Source organism: Erythrolamprus reginae, chromosome 2, assembly GCF_031021105.1.
Source record: "Erythrolamprus reginae isolate rEryReg1 chromosome 2, rEryReg1.hap1, whole genome shotgun sequence".
Classification (NCBI taxonomy): Eukaryota; Metazoa; Chordata; class Lepidosauria; order Squamata; family Dipsadidae; genus Erythrolamprus; species Erythrolamprus reginae.
This window is the reverse complement of record NC_091951.1, coordinates 147,314,848-147,320,847: the sequence shown is the minus strand read 5'-3', so window position 1 is coordinate 147,320,847 and position 6,000 is coordinate 147,314,848. Positions and strand designations below refer to the sequence as shown.

At 40.1% G+C, this 6,000-nt stretch overlaps 1 long non-coding RNA gene across 1 annotated transcript in view; it reads right to left on the bottom strand.

The window, feature by feature from the left end:
* Positions 1 to 1,137: 1,137 nt before the first annotated feature.
* Positions 1,138 to 6,000, bottom strand: part of LOC139161116 (uncharacterized) — a 92,949-nt gene continuing 88,086 nt past the window's right edge. Inside the window, exons 2-3 of the long non-coding RNA XR_011558070.1 lie at positions 4,823 to 4,884; positions 1,138 to 1,319 (exon numbers count right to left, since the gene is read on the bottom strand). This is a non-coding gene — a long non-coding RNA (uncharacterized lncRNA). The remainder of the gene's footprint in view (positions 1,320 to 4,822; positions 4,885 to 6,000) is intronic.

The window sequence follows — 6,000 nt, the reverse complement described above, 5'->3', positions numbered from 1 at the left end:
GTTTGCCCATGTTTCTTCAATACTCCGTGGCTTGCATTGGCTGCTGATCAGTTTCCGATCACAATTCAAAGTGTTGGTAATGAGCTATAAAGCCCTACATGGCATCGGATCAGAATATCTCCGGGATCATCTTCTGGCGCACGAATCCCAGCGGCCGATAAGGTCCCACAGAGTTGGCCTTCTCCGGGTCCCTTTGACTAAACAATGTCATCTGACGGGCCTTCTCTGTGGCAGCCTCGGCCCTCTGGAACCAACTCCCCCCAGAGATCAGAACTGCCCCCACCCTCCTTGCCTTTCGTAAATTGCTTAAAACCCACCTATATCGCCAGGCATGGGGGAATTGAGACATCTCCCCCGGGCTTATATAGCTTATGCATGGTATGCTTGTGTTGTATGATTTTTAAATGATGGGTTTTTTAAAGATAATTTTTAATATTAGATTTGTTACATTGTATACTGTTAATATTATTGTTGTGAGCCGCCCAGAGTCTGCAGAGAGGGGCAGCATACAAATCTAATAAAACTTATAAACTTATAGTACGCCTGCTTAATTTTTGTATTCTGGGAAATATTGAATTGAAATATTATTATATATATATAATATACATATATATGTCACATGGTTTTTTTGCTGAATTTGAAAATTAAGGGAGACTAGGATAGATCTATTTCCGCCTTATTTTGGCTTCATCAGCTAGCCAAACCCACTGGGACTTGAACCTGCAACCTTTGCCTTGTAAGGCAGAGAATTATCCTCTAGGCTACAGTATCCAATCCCTTCAGCTCTGCACCAGGGAAGGGTTACATATTTTTGTGTCGAATCACCCTGGTGTATTGAAGGAACATCACAGCTCCTTATTTGCCTGTCGGCCGAACCCAGGGCCATTTCCAAGGCAGTTAATTTTATTGATAGCCGACAATTCTATCTGTATGTGTCACATGTTTTTTTGCCAGAAATTTCTGAATCCTACACTGAAAGAAACCCGAATATGCCAAGACCGTCATACCTGTACCTGTGAAAATCTACGAAAACACACACACACATACACATATATATTTCTGTTGGATATATATATCCTAATATTGTTTTATATCATTTATAAATTTTATTTAGACATTATTTCATTTGTACTGTAGTGTAGTTTAGTGTACTGTAGTATTGTATATATATATAAAAATATGTAACAAATATTTTTAAAACATTGGAGTAGTTTGCCTTGTCAGCTGAGAGAAGCCTAACACTGGCTCCCCGACCCATCTAGAGAAGAATTCGTCTTTTCAGATAATCCTTGGCATGAAAGAAGGCACCATTTTCTTTCCTAGCATTGCAAAAACAGAAAAGAGGAATTCGTTGGAAGTTGAAACATTGTTTATGTGCATGTGAATGTTCCTAAGAGCAGGAATCTGACCTAAGCAATCATTAGTGAAGAAAGAAGGCTTATTTACAGGCAACATATTATAGGGTTATGTGAAGGTAGGTAAGAAATGCCACGTTCTTTGTGCTCTGTGTGTGTTTGTGTCAGGGGTGGGTTCTGGATTCTTTTGCTACCAGTTTGCTCAGGGTTGTGCTGTGAGCGCAGGCTTGTAGCAATCAAAAAATAGATCCAAGATGGCAGCGCCCACAGAGACACCAACAGAAACAGCTCCATGATGTAATCACTAAGTTACTAACGGTTCTAAAGAACCAGTTAGAACTGGTAGGAACCCACCTCTGGTTTGTGTGCATGTGCCTGGGAAGGAAGGCAGAAAGAAACTATGTCAGTAGGTCGTTTCTCATCAGTTTCTTTGACAAAGAGCAAGCAGAGTCTTAAATAAAGAGGGGGGTTGCACAGAATAAACTCTGAACTCTCTGTCTATCCCCTAGTATTCCCCTGTGGTCACTAGATCATGAGATGTTGAGGAGTCAGTGTTATTAGCCTAAGAAAGCCACTCGAGACTCAATTTCCTCATTCATTAGTCAGTATAAGGTAAATATTCATGTTTCCGCTAAAGCACCTTCTCCAGTCAAGCCAGAGGTTTCTGTTAAGATATTTTTTCCCCAGCATTGAGATTGTGGGTTTCTGGTCAAGTACCAACCAAGTCCAAAATGATTTAGTTTTTTCAGCATCAGCCAACATCTGGAATTGTCATCTCCATTCTGCTGGGAAAAATGTTATTATAACCATAATATTAATAACGAGTACTTGATATTGTAATGGGCCACTCAAAGAATATCTGGCCACAGCATAAATCTTAGCAACTTGCAAAAATGGAAAATCATTTAAGTCTGACAAACTTTACCCATGCCAGTAAAAGCATTTGCTGCAGCACTAAACTATTTAATTTATTATCAGTGCACCAATGTAAAACTATTATTGTTGCCATGTCACTAAATCTGTGGTGTTTTTACTGCAGCGTGTAAGTAGTTTGTTACCTTTGGATTCTTCACAGCTGGCCAGGGAAAAGAAATACAAATCTATAACATTCATTGCTGACATGAACCTTGCTCATTGTTACAAAGATAAAAAGAACATTGGCTTTTCACACAACAGAGTACTGTGTTTGCACATATAAATGGCAATTACAAGGTGACAGAAATTATCTCTTCCTTCAATATTACAGTGAAATCATTGTTCCTTTCTCCACAACTATGTGATCAGCCATACTTACCCAGCAGCATAACTAAAGAATTAAAAACCAGTCAAGTACCTGTCCCTCCATGTGATCAGTAATCAGAACCTCAAGCTAAGAGACATTTATTCCAGAACAATACTGCAAGTGGGATAGGATGCCAATTTTCCCTTTGAAGCAGAACTAAAGGTGAGCTAAGCCCCTCTAGTTAGGTCAAGCACAGTTTTCACCCTTCAGATTCATATCTGAAATCAGTCATCAGCTCAAATCCTTGAAGCTTTTCCACAGACAGTGCTGAAGAATCACTTATTTCTCATCATTCTCTTTCTCTCTTTTACAATAGATTTCACTACAAAAATCTTGTTATTTAGCAGCTCCCACTCCGTGGATATCTATCCCCTCCCCTCAATGTTTTTCATACTTCAGTTCTAAAGTTGACCTGGATGTAGGCTGTTTTTCTTCTTTTCTGCACTAAGTTTCATAATTTCAATTGCCTGCAAAATAGTAACACTTTCTCCCTCAGTATGAGAGCTGGAAACTTGATTTTCACAATGGAATATTAAAAATCACTCTAATGTCACGTCACAGAATATGAATAGACCTGGAATGGATTCAACTCCACAGAACCAGCTCTATTCATGGCCTAGTGAAGAACCAAAATCTATGCAAAGAGCAAATGTATATGCAGATATAATTTCAGATCTATTTATTATTTGATTCATCGCAATAATTTCTATGCCTAAGTGACTCTTGGATGAGTCATTCAAATACAGACATGACTGAAGTGTTGAATTAAAACAGACCACACTCAACAGCTTATATTTTTTAAAGTGCATGCTTCTCTCTGCAAAGGAAAAAGATGCCTGCAAAGCTAACAAAGGAAGTCTGCTGCTCCGAAAAATTTCTCTTAACCCTTGGCTCAGTTAGAATGACGCAATTTAGATAAGCAAGTACTAAAAGGAACCTAAGAGAAAGAGATCTCCACAGAAACACAAATGAGATGCTGAAAAACATTGGAGAAAAAAGTAGCATTTCCCCCCAGATTTTTTGAGGAAGAAACCCCTAAATTGGACAAAATTTGTGCCCCAATAACTTGTTGTCCAAAGCAGTCTTGTCCAGTCACAAATTAGAGAGAAGTGGTCACATTTCTAAAAAGAGCAGTAAACACAGCTATACGGAATGCAGATTTATTATTTGGGCATGATCGAAACGAATTGCCTTAATTTTGGCTGTCTTCCTCTCCATTTAAGAGAAACAAAACTAACCTTTTACTGAGATTCCATGAATTCTTATTTGCCCAGGGACACAATTTATAGGAACGCTCTGGAAAAGTTTGAAGTTGGGTGAACGCCAAGTCTTAGATTTATGGAATTCCTTCTGCATATGGAATGCTCATCTTGAACTTTTCCCTGTCCAAACTCTTAGGGGGAACCAAACTTCTGTACAGCATCTAGGCCAGTGATGGCAAACCTTTTTTTTTTGCTCGGGTATCCAAAGGGCATGCTTGCCCCCAATAGCGCGCATGTATCGGCCCATTGCACCCATAATGCAATGCCCTCCTCCCACGCATGCATGCACACACTCCCGCTACCTTATGACACCTCACTGAAGCCTCTAGAGCCTCTGGGTGGCCAAAAACGGGTGAAATGGACCTACTGAAAGTTCATTTCTGAAACTTTTGATAGACCTGTTGTGCCATTTTTCACCTTCCCAGGCTTCAGGAGGCTTTCTTGAAGCCTGGAGAAGATGAAAACAGCCTCCCGCCATCCTCCAGAAAGTCAAAAATCAGCTGGCCAGCACAAACATTTGTGCTGGAGCTGACATAGTGCAACACCCCTCTTGCTCTCAGATATGGCTCCACATGCCATCCATGGAATCCATGCCATAGGTTCGCCTAGGACCTCTTCCTGACACTGTCTCTTATCTACAGACCCAAACACATAACATTAATGACTCAGTGCACTTTAAAATATGAATGAGAAGTCTCGCAACTCATATGCTGTGCTAGATAGATCCCCCCCCCCCTTGCTTAAATTTCCCATTAGGCCAGCAGCAGCCCTTTATCTTGATTCAAAATGATCCACCTTACAGGCAAAACCATGATGAGAAATTACACCGTATGACAGGACAAAGACGTTCTTGAGCCCCTGTGTCATCGTAAAACACACAAGCATTCTTGTCACTTTGATGTTACACTCAGCGAAATCCCTACCTGCTCTTGACTCCTTCAAAGGCTACCTTCTGGCAAGGACATAGCTGACAGTTTATTCGCTGCTGAAAGATAGAGGGAAAGGAAAATGAAACATTGAACTCACACAAAGAAAGACAGTTTACTCCAATGTAAATATTGGGAATGTTTTTTTTTTTAAAAAAATGTGGACAAGGCAATATATGAGGGTAACGAGCTCAACATTTTAAAAACAAATACAATGTGGCACAAACCATCATGTGTATAACAGTATTTTAATGTATGAATTGTGTAAATTGTGTCACCATTTGCATAATAGGATTAGGATGCCTATGATGTCACTTTCTATCCTCTCCCCCATCTTTGAAATCTCTTCTAGGAAACCTGATTCCTTCACTCCATTCTCCATATACAGTGATACCTCGTCTTACGAACTTAATTCGTTCCGTGACCAGGTTCGTAAGATGAAATGTTCGTAAGATGAAACAATTTCCCCGATAGGAATCAATGTAAAAGCAAATAATGTGTGCAACCCCATCCCAAAAGTCATCCCTTCCCTTCATTTTTGCTGGTGCTGCTTTGAATCCCAGCGAGGGAAGCCTCAGGGGAATTCCCGCACTTCAGCTGACAATGGAAGTCCAGAGGTGGGGTTTCCCAGTGAGGAGACCCTCAGGAGAATCCCTGCGCTTCGGCTGATAATGGAAGTCCGGAAGCGGGGCATCCCAGTGCCAGCGGCTCAGGTTCGTAAGGTGAAAATAGTTCGGAAGAAGAGGCAAAAATAATCTTAAGCACCGGGTTCATATCATGAAAAGTTCGTATGAAGAGGGGTTCGTAAGATGAGGTATCACTGTATAGCTCCATCAAGAAATGAGGAGTGTTTATTCATAAAGGTCTAAATTAGCCAGAACAATAATTCTATTTTCAGATGATAGTTCAATTGAGTTGAACTTGGTCAAGCTGAATCTGGCAATTTTAACCGATAAAATGGGATATTCTATTCCTTTTGGAATAATTCCCTAGTTTTTAATCCTCAATTCAATTCACTAGCATGTTCATGCAAAGACAAGCTTGCCCAAACCTTAAAAAATATATTACTGGACCTCTTAGATTTCTCCAGCCATCATGAAAACTGGAGCCTCATTATTGTAGCTAATCTAGAGTCTTTAATATGAACTTGTTTTCAAATGTATTCGTTCGTTCGT